Source organism: Pseudophryne corroboree, chromosome 1 (genome assembly GCF_028390025.1).
Source record: "Pseudophryne corroboree isolate aPseCor3 chromosome 1, aPseCor3.hap2, whole genome shotgun sequence".
Classification (NCBI taxonomy): Eukaryota; Metazoa; Chordata; class Amphibia; order Anura; family Myobatrachidae; genus Pseudophryne; species Pseudophryne corroboree.
The window spans coordinates 1,052,857,129-1,052,874,745 of record NC_086444.1 but is presented as its reverse complement, the minus strand read 5'-3'; positions in this window follow the sequence as shown (position 1 = coordinate 1,052,874,745).

Below are 17,617 nucleotides of genomic sequence, written 5' to 3'. Positions count from 1 at the left end.
GTTCAGGTACAGCAGACAAGGAAGTCCGCTATACAGTCCACAGGCACAACACCAAGAAAGGGTTGGTGCAACACCCATATAGGCCATATAAGCTCTGGCTGAAGGAATTCGCAGCCGAAATTTTCGATTCCACTGGTCGCTCAGTACATAAGATTAGTTGCTTGTGTACTAAACGATTGTACCGCACGTAATTGTGTGCATCAGTAAACCTGACCGGTACTATTTGTGTACGAAGGTCATAAACGCTATTTGTACATTCTAACGTGATTTGTGTAATTTTTATTATTTTAAGGGAAGTTCGCTGCTCACTCAGGAACTATCCAGCAACCAATAGTTACTGGAAAGAGTAAGTGTTCTTCGGAGCACCCTCACAGGTTCCAGTAAATAGAGGTTCAGGTCGCAGGGGCCCTAGGTCGAGTACGCCAGCACCATATCGGTGTGATCAGGTCGTATTGGTCGGCGTGGGCGAGTGAGTGGGGTACTCGGTAAACCGCCACCGTCAGCCTATTTTGGACATTTGGTTTGCGTAAGGGTTGGTTAAATAAAGCAACACCTTCGAACTATGGGGGCCACTTGTTCAGGTAGGGGGCGATCAACCTCGGTTCGGGTTGATTCAGTGAACCGACCAATTGGGTCGGCAAGGTATGTAATGTGTGAGAAATACGGAAGTCACACAGAAGCTTTATGTGATGAATGGGAGAGAATGACAGTACATGACGGGGAGAAATTCCCAAGAGTAGGTAGCTTCAGCACAGAAGTGTTAACGAATTTAAGGAGAAGGATATGTCTCATTAAATCAACAAAGAGACGAATCAAACATTACGATTATTTGCAGTTGTGGCAGCAGGAAGGTTACATACAGAGAGGATTGGCTCAGGCGGCGGGATCTGGCTCAATCAGAAAACTGATAGCCACGGCCCCACCGCCACCATACATATCAGGAGAGAAATTGGTTGCGGAGAATGACGCACTAAGGTGTAACACACAAACACTTAGCAACTGTATAAATGTTAAAGATAATGTTAACCAATTAACCAACGCAAGTATTAACCCGTGCAAGTTGTACCCTGTTTTGAACTTTCCTCAGGAGTGTGATCAAGAAGACGAATCGGCAACAATTTCAGCGCTCTCTCTAGCAGCCACCATAGCAGAGACCACAGTAGGCACAGCTCCACCCACGAGATTAGTAACAAAGGCCCCTAGCGGAGGGATAGGTGAGGTCGTGTCTACAGGTAAGTACGGCACCATACACTATGCTGAAGCCATTTCACCACAGGCTGTAGAACCCACACAGAGTGATGTTGTTAGAGTTAATCCTGTTAGGGTAATAGCTGTTCCAAATGGGAAAACTGACACAACAGGGGTCACCCCTGTGAGGAACATTGCCATGTATAGCCCATTTTCCAGAATGGAATTAAGGACCATCGTGTCTGAATTCCCTGACCCTAGAAAAGATTTAGTTGCCAGTCAAAAATACATCAGAGACTTAGGTAACACTGTAGAGCCCAACAATAAAGACTGGCAGATATTGCTGAGAGCATGTTTACCCTCCAATGTTGACGCAACTCAATTTTTAGCTGATTGCGGATTAGATCAGGATGTACCTCTTACAGATGTGTACAACAAAGACAATGTAAAAATAATAAACTTACAGTTAAAAGAATATTTCCCAGCAGTAGTCAGATGGAACAAGATATTCTCCATTAAACAGAAGGAGTCAGAGACAGCTGCAGAGTATTTTCACAGAGCATTATCAGAAATGGCAAAATACACAGGCATAGAGGACATTAAAACAAACATAAACCATCGAGAAGTAGCAGTATCGGTACTGATGGATGGTTTAAAAGAGTCATTGAAGACTAGGGTACAGACCACACAACCATGTTGGCGAGGTCTGTCTGTGGCTACTTTGAGAGAGGCTGCTATTGATCACGATAGGAACATCACCAGACACAGGGAACAACAAAGTGATAAGTTAATGGCCGTAAGTATACAGGCCCTGACCACAAGGCAGCCTTTGTTTGTATCACCAAACCCTGTGGGTAAGTCAAGTGTGGTTACTTGTTATTCTTGTCATAAACATGGACACATGGCACGAGATTGTAGAGTAAAGAATGTACGAAACTCATACCAACCCCCTAGACAACGACACGACACACGACATTGGGAGCAAGGTCCGCAGAAACGGAGTTATGAGCCACATGCAGGGGAAACAAAAAGATACCCCCCAAACAGAGATTGGCAAACCTCTGGTAGTTCCCAGCTAACTCCCTCACAAGTAGTTGCTGCCAGCGGGATTCAGGGAGGTCACCATACCCAATAGGGGTGTGGCCATACCTGTAATCTGCAGCCAGTAAAATTGATTGCGAGTCTTGGAAGTGAACCAGAAATTGCAATCAATGTAGCTGGTAAATCATTAAACTTTCTTGTAGACACAGGGGCGGCCAAATCAGTGATAAATTCGACAGTTGGCATGAGGACCACTGGTAGGACAATTCCAGCCGTGGGAGTAACAGGAGTAGTCCAGCATTACCCTGTTAGCAAACCAGCAGAGATTACAATAGGGCCTTTACATACCAAGCATTCCTTTTTGCTGGCTGCATCGGCACCGACCAATCTCCTGGGAAGAGACTTACTGTGTAAAATGGGGTGTGTCATTTATTGTACTCCTGAAGGTGTATTCTTGGACATACCTGAGAATCACGCTCAGGAAGTACGAGACATGTTAGACTCCCCGTCAAAATTAATGTCACATACCACTATGACAAATAGGACTCCCTCCCAAGTAGAAGAAATGACATCTCAGATACCAGAGTCACTTTGGACTAAAGATGGACAGGACACTGGATTAATGGCAAACGTAGCTCCGGTAGTTGTACAAGTAAAAGATGGTAGGATAGCTCCAAAAATCCCACAGTACCCTCTGAAGCCAGAGGTGGAGTTAGGAGTTTACCCAGTAATAGAGCGCTTGCTACAACAGGGCATTATGGTAAGAACGTCCAGCACTGCTAATAGTCCCATCTTCCCTGTGAAAAAGAGTGGGGGGAGGGGTTACCGGCTAGTGCAGGATCTAAGGGGGATTAACAAAATAGTTGAGAGTCAGTTCCCCGTAGTGCCAAATCCAGCTGTCATCCTAATGCAAATCCCTCCCACTGCGAAATTTTTCACTGTTATTGACCTCTGCTCCGCTTTCTTTTCGGTACCTCTGCACCTTGACAGTCAATATTTGTTCGCATTTACATACAATACACATGGACTCGATTACCACAAGGATTCATAGATAGCCCAAGTATATTTTCTCAGGCTTTGCATGATTGTTTACAGTCTTTCCAACCAGTGAGTGGATCAGTATTAATACAGTACGTGGATGATCTACTACTGTGTTCTGATTCATTGGAGGCATCCCTGAAGGATACGAAACAGCTCCTGTTTCATCTTTCAGACACAGGACACAAGGTTTCCAAAGACAAGTTGCAATTATGCCAAACTAAGGTAAAATATTTGGGACACTGTTTAACACAAGGACTGAGACACCTGACCGCTGATAGAATTCAAGCAATTAGAGACATGACTCTGCCACAAACCCAGCAACAGATCAGAACATTTTTAGGAATGTGTGGGTATTGCCGTAATTGGATCCCAGGGTTTTCCATTTTAGCGTTACCTTTGCAGGAAATGGTCTCCTCAAACAAACCTGATCGGATTTCGCATACAGACGAGTCTGAGGCAGCATTTGAGAGACTTAAACAGTGCCTAACGCAGGCACCAGCATTAGGTATGCCGGACTATGGGAAACCCTTTGAACTATACGGAACAGAAAGTGCTGGTTGCGCGGCAGGCGTACTAACCCAAAAGCACGGTGATGCCAGCAGGCCAGTAGCATATTACAGCGCTCAGCTAGACACGGTAGCGCGATCCCTCCCCACATGCTTGCGAAGCGTTGCTGCGATAGCATTGCTAGTAACGAAAAGCGAAGACGTCGTGCTAGGTCACAACCTCACAATTCATACACCGCATGCAGTGTCAGCCTTGTTAAATTCTGCCCAAACCAGGCACGTCTCATCAGCGCGGTTTACAAGATGGGAATTGGCACTAATGGCCCCCGTAAACATCACCATAAGGAGATGCAGTGCATTAAATCCTGCAACATATCTCCCAAGTGTGTCTGGACAGACCCAAAGGGTGGAGGATGAGAGTACTGGGGAAGGAGGATTTAATACAAAGGAAGACACTCATGATTGTATAGAATATTTGACCCAAAATTTTACCGCAAGGCCTGACATCAGTGACAACCCACTGGAAGATGCAGAACTTACGTTCTACACGGACGGTAGTTGTCATAGACAGTCAAACTCGGGAGACTTGTGTACTGGATACGCAGTCGTAGATGACCAAGGCACCATAGAAGCGGAACCGCTAGGCCCACCTCACTCAGCCCAGGTTGCTGAACTGGTCGCCCTAACCAGAGCATGTGAATTGGCTAAGGGCAAATCAGCCAATATCTACACCGATTCTAGATACGCATTCGGGGTAGTCCATGATTTCGGAGCCCTATGGCGCCTCAGAAATTTCATGAGGGCAGCTGGTACACCGGTAGCGCATGCAGCTCACATAAAAAGGCTTCTAACAGCGATACAGGAACCCGACAGAGTGGCTGTTATCAAATGTAAAGCACATACATATAGCCAAGACCCAGTATCGCTTGGTAACAGCCGAGCAGACGAAGCAGCTAAGTTAGCAGCTGCTACCCCCAGACAGACAGACACCACACAACTGATGGTATTTAATACCATCAACACACAGAAGTTGTGTGAGATGCAAAATTTGTGTTCCACACAGGAAAAGGCAGTCTGGAAGGCAAAGGGATATGGCCAGGAGTCCTCAGGACTCTGGACGGATGGACATGGTAAACCAGTGGCCCCCAGAGCATATCTTCCATGTTTGGCTGAAGCAGCTCACGGGCTGACTCATCTAGGCAAGGAAGGGATGTGCAAGTTGGTAAGAGCATATTGGTGCGCCCCAGGATTCTCCTCTCATGCGAGTAAAAGAGCCATGTCGTGCCTTACCTGTTTGAGAAAGAATATTGGAAAGGCAATACCTACAGAACCATCCCATATCCCACCTGCCGGCGGCCCTTTCCAGGTAATACAGATTGACTTCATTCAATTACCCCCTTGTATCGAAATTTGAAATATGTACTTGTTTGTATAGATGTTTTCTCAAATTGGGTCGAAGCATTTCCAGCGGCCACAAATACCGCTATGTTTACTGCGAAGAAAATTGTGCAGGAATTTGTATGTAGATATGGTATCCCTAGAATTATCGAAAGTGATAGGGGTACCCATTTTACAGGTGATGTCTTTCAAGGAATGTGTAAATTGATGGGAATTGATAGCAAGCTGCACACTCCATACCGTCCACAGGCGAGTGCGAAAGTGGAAAGAGTGAACAGCACTATTAAAAATAAACTGAGTAAAGTGATGGCAGAGACAGGATTGACATGGCCAGAAGCTTTACCCATTGTACTGTACAGCATCAGAACCACTCCCAGGTCCCCTCTTAATCTGTCTCCCTTTGAAATCTTGTTTGGTCGACAACCGCATGTTATGATTAACCCTCAGGATGATTTGAAGTGTAACAATGAAGTAACTGTAAAATACTTGATTAACATGAGTAAACAGTTGAGGAATCAAAATGATAATCTAAAGTTAGTGATTCCTGATTTACCAGATAGTAATTGTCATGACATTGAACCTGGGGATTATGTAATGATACGGAATTTTCTACGCTCAGGTTGCCTTATTGACAGATGGGAAGGACCATACCAGGTCTTATTGACTAGCACTACAGCATTGAAGGTTGCTGAGAGAGAGACTTGGGTTCATTCGTCCCACTGTAAAAAGGTCGTTGATCCAGAGAAGTCCTGTGATAAGGAACAGACGGTAGAGGTTGTATCACTAGAGTGTCTGTTCCAGGAGGACTGAGGCGGCACCTGAGCATTGAAAATCACAAGACCAAAAGCAGTTGTCGATCCCCTGTTCCCTTTTATTGTTTTTCTCCAATTTCCCACCCCATCTCCCTCAATAATTTTTTTCCCCCTCTCATTTTTCTTCGTCTCCTCCTATAAGATGGACTTGCCCCAAGAGACTGTGATCCGGATTTTCCTGTTGACCATGATGTTGACCAGAGCAGTCTGTTCCGGCGAGAGTACCATGGAGGTCGAGAGAGGTTCTGGAATGGGTTCTGATGATAAAGATGGAGGCGTAGTTTTCCGAGAACAACATAATCAACAAGCAAAGGCGAGTATCAGAAAACGATCCGATAGCATTGACCATAGAAGGAATTGTGAAGGATTGTTAGCTGAAGAAAACTGTATCTGTAGGCTCTGTAACAATGTCATTGAGGATGGGTGCATTAAGAAATGTCAATCCAGTTTTAATATCCATATGGACCGGCATCCATTGAGTGACTATCACTCCTTAGTGGGTAATGTGTTAAACAAAACAGATTGTTGGGTATGCTCTCAAGTACCTCAGGGTCATAGCAAATCAGGGCTAGTACCATTTCCTTTAACGATAGAGGAGGTACTTGAGTTAAATGGTGGGAGACCGGTGGACCGGAGGTTTAATATCTCCAGCCCTCCTAGTTTGAAGCTCCACCAATACCATGTGGATAGGTCCCTATTATGTTTCAACATCTCCAATCCCCGAAAACCGGGAAATTGGGAAGTGTCATGGAGTAACCACACCATGACCTTTTCGCATAGAGCAGATAGAATGCCTACAGATACAGAGCTTGTACGCCACATAGCCAGTAGAGGAAAATCTTTCCGGTATAGGTATACCTTAGGAAATAGGATTACTGAAGTTGGAGAGGTATCACCAGGATACTGTGCACATATCGTACAACCTGATACGTGTACTAAGCAGATGGAAGAATTAGGGTTAGGAGATTTCACATGGAAGGTGTGTAATATGGTTATGTCCTACTCCGTCCCATATGTTCTCCCCGATGATGCATATTTCATATGCGGGAGAAAGGCGTACAAGTGGCTTGCCCCAAACTCTGAAGGATTGTGTTATATTGGAAAAGTACTGCCTGAAGTAATGACTGTATCACATGACAAAATGAAAGACATACACCGTGGTGCCCAAGCTCCTTATACTCACACCCATTACGAGCACGTTGTTAAAAGGCACCTGATAGAGAAGACAGAGCATCCGGCCTCTGATCTGATAAGTGAATCCACCGGGATTCAATTCTTAATCGCGTTAGATTTCACCCGCACCGCTAGAGGAGTGCTGAATTATAAATACATTTCTGCGCTCGCCAATTTGTTAGAGAATATCACTGAAATGTATGATGACACGTTTAGGTATACTGGAAGAGAACTTCAGGCTTACAAAACAGAACTGGTACAGCATAGAATGGTTCTCAATTACCTCACAGCAGTGACAGGCGGATATTGTGTCACACTGGCAACACAATACGGCGTGAAATGTTGCACATATATTACGAATAGCACCGAGGATCCGGTCGAGGTCATAGACCAAAAGATGGACGATATTCTCCAATTGAAGTGGGAATTTCGCAGGAGACACAATCTCACTCTTGCTGCTGTAGGTAATGAGCTGACTGGTTGGGTGTCATGGTTGAACCCGCGAAATTGGTTTTCTGGTTTAGGAGACTGGGCTCAAGGAGTCATAATGGATGTTGGGAAGTTTCTCCTATGTATCTTAGGTGTTGTCATATCGATTGGATTGATATTTAGATGCGGTCAGGCTTTAATGAAGTGCAATCATCGTACTAGGGTAATGAGTTTAAGGAGTGAGGAAACTGTAATTAACCTGGACTTGATTTATGACCCAAATGTAGAAACAATGATGTGATGAAAATGCGATTTCTACGGTCCGTTTCTTTCACCTGTTTTTCCGTTTCCTCCAAGGTAACAAGACCCACTTGGACGAGGAATTTGATGAGCCGATATACAGACAACAGAGGGATTAAAGAAGAAGTTTGACAACCTGATACACAGATTTTTGATGAACTATGCCATGGATCCCCAGTTTCCCTAGAAATTTTAAAATTACGCTAGCCCAACACTTTTGTAAATCTATGGACATTGACAGCTTTTGCTCGCACCTTATGGGCAAAAGCACAAAGAAGACTGCATTCAACAGACACCAAACAAGACCTCAATCGACGACTGTACATTTACCTGACATAGAATACCACCGCATTTACCGTAATTATGTCTTTTCTTCATTTCTACAACCCTCAGGTAATGACACACATAGTCGATAGGGAATACAGGCACAGATATCAGCAATCACATATCTCCCCCATTCATGTATCATCAACTAAAATGTGCTCCCCCATTTTGTTACAACCAAAGCCAAAAAGAGCTCGGTAAAGTTTGACAGCCCATCCACAGACCCGTACCACGGGATAAGAAGGAATTTACATGTATACTTCGCAATACCTCGAAGCTTGATTTAAAACATGTACGGCACGATGATACATGACCCCCAAGCACGGATTCATACACACATGCTTCTGCTATCTCACTAGGTCATACCCTTTTCCTACCATCTCCTCTCCTCCCTTACCCAACCATGTAAATGTATTAACCCCTAACATATATTTTTCTCTTTTTGAAATGTTTTCAGGAAGTGGCAGTTATTGTTGACTGCCAAAGGGTGGACTGTCAAAGTCAGAAAAATATCTCTATGCACACTACCATATTTGCACCTCACACAGGTCCGTGCTGCGCATGCGTACGCTCTCCCGTACGTGCGCATACTCACAGTCGCGGGCACCCGCAGGCGCACGGTATGCGTATTTACGGTAGAGTTTATGTGATCGTAGCGTGCGACTCAATCGTTACATATTTTCACTATATAATGTATTTTGTAGATCATGGTCCCTTTGATAGATTCTGAAAGTTTGGTTAATATAGAATGTTCATGAACAGAGAAATCCCTCTTTGTATTGTACGAAGGGTCTAATAGGGGTCATACAGTGGTGTTTGGTACCCATCGGAAGAGTATTTAAATAGCAATATTCCGGTGTTGGTTTGGAGCAGATTAATCGCTCATGCGAATAGTTATGGACATAAGAAGTTTATGTCCACTTACTATTATTTGTTCTTATTTAGTCATGCGGCGGGAAACTCAGTATCCCACCCACCTGAACAGTTGGAAACAGTCACAACCCACCTGTATGAATCAACCTATGACCTTTTGTTATAGTGCGAAGTCGAATTCCTGTGTCCAATGAACAATGAGATTGTAGGGACCATTGAATTGCATTGTGTGTGGGGCATAAATAGGCAGGCCGACCATATCCAGTTCACTCTCTTCAACGGTTCTCATTGCTGATAATCGGGAGCTGGATATCGAGGCGCATGCGATCGTTTCCCCTTGTGCGTAAGTGTTTCTCCGCAACTATATTGATCTTCTTGTTATTGTGGGCCAATCTCTCTCAATTTCTCTCTCTCTCTCTCTCCTCTTTCTCACTCATTTTCCCTTAAATTGTATTGTATGGTATTTCCTGTGTAGTTATCTGGTTAGGTAGTCTATGTTATATTGTAGTGTATGACTTGTAGTGTGTTTAACTCTTTTGCAAGTATAGCATTCATAATATATATTTTAGGCGTTGGACCCTGAGCACGGTATCTGTGTGTTTCTTATAGTATTAAGTATTCTCAGAGCGTCGGTGACGCTCAAACAGCTTTTAATGTAATAAGGTTATACTGTGTTGCATTTACTCTCTAACATTACACTAAGGTTTTACTGCACAATACACTGTTTATGGTTTAGATACAAAGGTTTAATATAGTGAGCGTCAGCTCCGCTGGTGATCTCCTCGTGGTCCCGAGCGTTCGCTACGCTATAGCGAATCATTACTTTAGTTAACAGCCAATAACGTGCCTGCCTGTGATCTCTTGGCCGTGAGTGAACGTGACGCTTGAGCGTCTCGATCACGGCAAAGCGATTGTTACGCAACTAGCGTACCCTTACGGTACTTCATACGTAGATAGCGTACAGTGTTCTTAGACCTCATAAAGAGTATTATATACGATAAATATTTAGCTTTATCACTACCTACAAATATTAAGTATCCCTCAGATATTTCTTTGGGGGACCACACCAGATATCAGAGATATCTGTGCGATCCTTTGTTTTCACCTACAAAAGAAGCCCCCATAGAAACCAATGGGAGCTGCTTAATTGATGAATTTATCAAGTTGCATTCCTGAGCTTTGCCTCAATAGGTAATGCAACACATGCGCAGACACACACACACACACACACACACACACACACACACACACACACACACACACACACACACACACACCATGTGTTTGGGACCTATCTCAATGAGAGTCATAATGCAGAAGGACTCAATATATCCAATCTACTGAATGGTACGGCCGCATGTGGAATATTGTGTACAGTTCTGGGCACCTCACTATAAAAAGGATATCTTGGAACTCGAAAGGGTTCAGAAGCATGCCACCAAACCGGTTAAGAGGTTAGGGGCACAGAATTATGAGGAAAGACTTACAAGGTTAGATATGCTTACACTGGATAAGAGGCGGCTGAGAGGGGACATTATTAATATTTATAAATACATCAAGGGACAATGGCCCTCATTCCGAGTTGTTCGCTCGTTATTTTCCTTCGCATCGGTGCGATTTTCCGCTAACTGCGCATGCGCAATGTTCGCACTGCGGCTGCGTCAAGTAAATTTGCTAAGAAGTTTGGTATTTTACTCACGGTATTACAAGGTTTTTTCTTCGTTCTGGTGATCGGAGTGTGATTGACAGGAAGTGGGTGTTTCTGGGCGGAAACTGGCCGTTTTATGGGTGTGTGTGAAAAAATGCTGCCGTTTCTGGGAAAAACGCAGGAGTGGCTGGAGAAACGGGGGAGTGTCTGGGCGAACGCTGGGTGTGTTTGTGATGTCAAACCAGGAACTGACTGAACTGATCGCAGTGGCAGAGTAAGTCTGGAGCTACTTAGAAACTGCTAAGAAGTGTCTATTTGCAATTTTGCTAATCTTTCGTTCGCAATTCTGCTAAGCTAAGATACACTCCCAGAGGGCGGCGGCTTAGCGTGTGCACTGCTGCGAAAAGCGGCTAGCGAGCGAACAACTCGGAATGAGGGCCAATACAAGGATTTATCAGATGATCTGTTTATAAAAAAAACGCTACACAGAACACGTGGACACCCCCTGAGGTTAGAAGAGAAAAAATTTCATACACAACAGATGAAAGGGTTCTTCACAGTAAGAGCAGTAAGGATTTGGAATTATCTGCCAGAGAAGGTAGTAATGGTGGACTCAGTCAATAAGTTTAAAAATGGATTAGATAAATTCCTAACTGAAAGAAATATCCAAGGATATAGAATCTAAATGAAATAAAATTTTATAATACAGGTTGAACTCGATGGACTTTGTCTCTTTTCAACCTCATCAACTATGTTACTATGTTACACCATTGCTAATGAATAAACACCTTCTATTTTATTAATTTATTTATTACTAGTTATTTGTATAGTACACACATATTCCTCAGTGCTTTACAGAAAATATGTGGCAATTCACATCCATCCCTGCCCCAGTGGAGCTTACAAATTATTATATAAGTAGCATGTGATAAAAAAAAGTATATTGTGCAAAGCTGATCTTCAATGTCAGTCTTGCCCATAAGTTATGAAGGCACTTTACAAGTGTGTGTGTGTGTGTGTGCACTTGTTTATATATCCTAATGGGGACAAGGGCCAGACAGCACACCAACACTGGCGGGACCTCCGACATGGTGGGGACCTAAAATGAGGTCCCCACGAGTCTGACCATGGGAGGTGATAGGGGAGTCATGTCTCAACTACCCAGCATACAATTCTCGCAAGTCCCCGAGAATCACATTTACCAGACTGGAATGGATGTCGGTGTGTGCAATGCAGAGTGTGTTTAAAGCAAACAGTTCCCCAGCAGCGTTGGGGAGCATTCCCCGAATAATTCCCCGTCCGCCCGGCGCGTCAGCGCCTCCGAGCTCGGCGGAGCGTGGAAGGGGGGTCCTTCCCTGGTCCACCCGGGGGCCGACGTGGACTCCCTGGCCGGGCTTAATAGTCGGGGGCGGGTCCACCGGGAGGGGAGGAGGGGCCGGACGATCCCCTTCCTCTGCCGGACTTAAGCTTCGGTCTGTCCGGGATGCGTGTAACTCGACGGGAGGGGTAGGCCCTACCTCTTCCTCCCTAGCGAGCCAAGTCCCGGCCGGGGACTTGGCCAGAGGCGCCCCGTTCGAACGGAGAGCCAGCGCGAGTGCAGCGGACTGCGGTGGCTAGCTTCCCTGGTCCGCTCCGGGGCCGGCGTGGGACACCCTTCCCCGGGCTGCCCGGGCGGGGAGAGTGGGACCAATATTTTTTCCCAACTCGGCACTTACTGTATAATTTATTTTTTCAGTTTCTTTATTTTTTTGCGAAGTGCTGCAGTTACAGCATGCGGCCAGCGGGTGGCGCAGACTCCCTCTCCAGCGAGCCAAGTCCCGGCCGGGGACTTGGCCGGAGGTGCCCCGTTCGAACGGAGAGCCAGCGCGAGTGCAGCGGACCGCGGCGGCTAGCTTCCCTGGTCCGCTCCGGGGCCGGTGGGGACACCCTTCCCCGGGCTGCCCGGGCGGGGAGAGTGGGACCAATATTTTTTCACAACTCGGCACTTACTGTTTACTTTTTTTTTCAGTTTCTTTATTTTTTTGCGAAGTGCTGCAGTTACAGCATGCGGCCAGCGGGTGGCACAGACTCCCTCTCCAGCGAGCCAAGTCCCGGCCGGGGACTTGGCCGGAGGCGCCCCATTCGAACGGAGAGCAAGCGCGAGTGCAGCGGACCGCGGCGGCTAGCTTCCCTGCTCCGCTCCGGGGCCAGCGGGGACACCCTTGCCCGGGCGGGGAGAGTGGGATCAATATTTTTTCCCAACTCGGCACTTACTGTATAATTTTTTTTCACTGTTTCTTTATTTTTTTGCGAAGTGCTGTAGTTACACCATGCGGCCAGCGGGTGGCGCTGCTGCGGGGATCCGGGCACGGGCCCCCCGTGTCCTGCTTCCTTTCACCCCGGGGGATTTTTTCCCCCAAGAGAACATGTGAAATCTCCCCGCAGTGGCATCGGGCGGCGCAGCGGCGGATCTACGGGCCCCGGGCTCCGACATACGAGGTCCTGGGCCCTCTGTCCGTCTTGCATCCACCTGTGGTATTTATTCCCCCCCCCCCGAAACAACGCATGAAATCTCCCCGCAGCGGCATCAGGCGGCCAGCGGGGGGCGCCGCGGCGGAGATACGGGCCCCGGGCTCCGACATACGAGGTCCTGGGCCCACTGTCCGTCTTGCGTCCACCTATGGTATTTATTTCCTCCCCCCGAAACAACGCTTGAAATCTCCCCGCAGTGGCATCAGGCGACCAGCGGGGGGCGCCGCAGCAGCGGCCCAGGACAGGCCGAGCGCCTCCCCCCCTGTCCGCCCCGGCCGTGGGGGCCGGGGGCGCGTCGCGCTCCACCGTTTCCCCCTTCCCCCACAGTGGCGCGGTTCGTAGCCGGCTCCGGCCACCGGGGGGCGCTGGCGGGTGGCGCTGGGACGTCCCCGCCACCCAGCACCTCCCCTCCACATGCGCCGGTCCTCTCCTCGAGCGACCCCAGGTCCGGGAACGCGGCCGCATCCCGTGTGGAAGTTTTGCGGATGAGTGCGGACCGGAGCACCTGGGGCCAGCCTGCGCTTCCAGGGGTTCAGGGAGGAGAGGAAGAATCCTGGGTCAAGTGCGCCCTCGGTCACTTGTGTCGCTACCCGCCACAGCACACCTCCGGCGGATCTCTAGGAGCAAGCGGAGGGCAGGGGCCGAGAAGCCTGGTTCCCTGGAGCTTTTGCGAAAGGACCCGTGACAGAAGCTGCGCGGAGCTCAGAGATCAGCATGGGCAGGGCCTTCTTGCATCCGATTCTGCCCAGGCAGGAATCCAGGAACCGGGGTCCAAAAAGCCAAATCCTTTGGAGCTCCCGTGAAAGGGCTCGTGACAGGAGAGCTGCGGAGCTCGGAGAACAGCAGGGGCAGGGCCATCTCCCCTATGAGGCCTATAAAGGGTCGGCGACGGGCGTCCGTTGGAGACCGCCGTACGGCCCGGGCACGTCTCCTTCTCCCCCGGAGGCAGCGCCCCCCAGCAGTCCAAATCGGGTACTGCAATTTGTGGAAGTCTCGCCGATGAGTACGGACCAGTGTTCCTCAGGCTGGGAGGCAGTTCCAAGGCCTCAGGGAAAAATTGCAGAGCGCACCGCGAAAGCGTCGCGCGCGTCTCCTGTCCCACTACGTCCGAGAGAACTCATCAGCTAGATCTACAGGTGGTGGATGGATTACGGTTTGGAAACAGTGAACCGAATGAAAATTACTCTTTTCTTTCTGCAACCCGATCGATGTGGCACCCTGCGCCCCGGCGGGGAGGGACGATCGCTCGGCCGGAACCCAGGGGTCTCGGCTGGCTTCAGGCGAACCGACCCTCCCTCTACCCATGGCGCTCCCGGAACCCCTCTGCTTTTGAGGGTGTCTGGTCCCCAGGTGCTTGCCCGAGCGCTCTTGCACCCGACTCCATGCGGCATGGTCTGCTCCGTTTGTCAGCACCCGCAGGTGCCTGATACCGCCAAGGGTGCCGGGGAAGCGCCCCCCCTCGCCCAGCGAAGGGCGCTCGCCCCCGGACCCCGGCGGAGCACACGATTTCCCAGGAACCGAACGAGCGTCGCATCGAGATCCGAGGATGCGGGTCACCCCGACGGCCGCTCCTTGCAGCCCCAGGAGAGGGCCCTGCGCGCCGCCCACGCTCCAGCGAGGCGGCCACACGGAAGGGTTTGCATGCCGGGCCCCCCCGCCGCGGACGGGAGGGCCAGATGGGGCGGAGGTCAGAGTGAGAGAGGGAGAGCGCGGGAGAGGAGTCGAGTCTCGCGGCAGGGCGGGAGAGAAACGCAGACTCGGAGCGAGGCCGGCAGCAGACCGTCCAGGAGACATGGAGAGCAGGAGGCGCTTTTCGGAGGGAGCGGACGGAAGCCGCGGATGCCCGGGCGCCAGGCGGCGGCATCCTGGAAGGGTGACGGAGCCCTGCGAGATGGAACCTTACACCCTTTCACCCCCCGGGACAAGATGAAACCTGTCAGGCGTAGATCGGGATGAGGTGGGGCTGGGAGCAGCTGCTGCCGTCCCAGCGAAAAAAACCACCCCCCAGGACGGCTTGCACCGGTTTCCTAGCGAACAGGTTGTTGGGTGAGGCGAAAACAGGCAAAATCGAGCGTGGTGACGTCCACCTCCCCGGGGTGTCCGCCCGACGGCGCGGGGCGGCCTGGACCCGCCGTCCACTCTGACTCCGAGCTTCCCAATCGGCCCGACCAGGACGGCCGTCCTCCTCCTCCTCCCGTCCCCCTTTTCTGAGGGCCCCCTCGGCTCGAGACCTGCCCCGGTGCCCCGGTCTGCCCTGCTGTGCGGCGGCGGATGGAGCCTGGTCCGGCGGACCCGCCGCTTTCGAGACGGCGCGTGCCGTGGCCCCCATTTGGGCACGCGCTGGCCGATACCGAGAGCTACCTGGTTGATCCTGCCAGTAGCATATGCTTGTCTCAAAGATTAAGCCATGCACGTGTAAGTACACACGGCCGGTACAGTGGCTCATTAAATCAGTTATGGTTCCTTTGATCGCTCGACCCCGTTACTTGGATAACTGTGGTAATTCTAGAGCTAATACATGCCGACGAGCGCTGACCCCCAGGGATGCATGCATTTATCAGTCCAAGACCAATCCGGGGGATCCCGGCGGGTTGGCCCCGGCCTCCCGCCGCCCCCGGCCTCTCTGGTGACTCTAGATAACCTTGGGCCGATCGCACGTCCCCGTGACGGCGACGACGCATTCGGATGTCTGCCCTATCAACTTTCGATGGTACTTTCTGCGCCCACCATGGTGACCACGGGTAACGGGGAATCAGGGTTCGATTCCGGAGAGGGAGCCTGAGAAACGGCTACCACATCCAAGGAAGGCAGCAGGCGCGCAAATTACCCACTCGTGACTCGGGGAGGTAGTGACGAAAAATAACAATACAGGACTCTTTCGAGGCCCTGTAATTGGAATGAGTACACTTTAAATCCTTTAACGAGGACCCATTGGAGGGCAAGTCTGGTGCCAGCAGCCGCGGTGTAAGGTTGTGTGTAGCTGAGCTCCAGAGAACCGTGTCTAGGCCGAAGCCAGGACCTTTCCTGGGGGATCTTCCCCAGAATCATGGAGCCTCCTGGGGCTGCTTCCCAGGAGAGTCCCCTGCCTGCAGGACCTGGCCCTGGTCCTCCCCCTGATCCACCTGGGGCCGTAGCAGGCAGGGTGAAAGTACGGAGGTGGTGGATACTAGCTGGAGAGTCTCAGGGGGTGGCCCAAGCGGGTTTCCCCTGAAAAAGGAGGCAAATTTGCAGGGTATTGCCCTATCCCCAACGGCGTGTTTGGGGGATGAAGAAAAATCGGGAGGTGGTGCCTCTGGCCAAGGAGGTGAATTTGGGTTGTTCTTACCCAGTGGTCGCAAATTGATAACGCCGAGCAGGCTGAACCCCAGTGTGGTTCTGGTCCCCTGTGCAGTTGGGGTGACCAGAAGACCGGAGGATATGGGGGTCCTGGCGGCCGCTTTGGGCCTACAGCCATGTGAAAAAATGCCTGTACACAGTGAAAAACAGGTGTCTGTAAAGCAAAATGTTTGTGAGTGTGTGGAACTACAGGTCCCAGCAGTTGCTGTGGATTTGCAGCCAAGCAGGAAGATGGTGGTACATGGCGTGAGCAATTTAAAGCAGGACTGTGCCAAAAGTGAGGTGCCTGTGCAGCAAGTTGAACTACAGATCCCAGCAGCAAATATGGGTCTGCAGCCCTGTGTGAAAATGGAAGTGCATGGTGTGAGCCGTGTAAAGCAAGGCCCTGTAAAAAGTGGTGAACATGAGGAGAGCGTGGAACTACAGGTCCCAGCGGCTGCTGCAGGGCTGCAAACCTGTGATGAGACGTCCGGATTGCAGCTTGGGGTGAACATGGTGGAGAAAGACCCTGCAAATGCCTTAGTTATGTGTGAAGCTCCTATGCATACTATGGGAGCAGGGGAAGCGCATTTGAATATAGTAATGGAGCAATCTGCTCATATATCTACAAAAGATTTGTACCTTGTGCAGCAGGAAGCAAAGGGGGAGCAGCCGGTTCCTGTATGTTGTATGGAGGTGATTGCAATCAGCCAGCGGAGACCGGAGCAGCTGTCAGCAGTTGCTGTGGATTTGCAGCCAAGTGGGAAGTTGATGGTAAATGGCGTGAGCAATTTAAAGCAGGACTGTGCCAAAAGTGAGGTGCATGTGCAGCAAGTGGAACTACAGGTCCCAGCAGTCAATGTGGGTCTACAAGCCTGTAATGCAGCAGCTGGACTACAACACAAAATGAGCATAATACAAAACCCTGAGAAAGCTTTATTGGTGCCTGGGAATATAGAAAGTGTGGAAAAAATGGAGCAATCGGCTCCTATGTTACCTGTGGCTCCTGCTGAGGGGATTGGGCTGTTGGTGGCAACTGGTGAGCCCCTGGCTCCTGT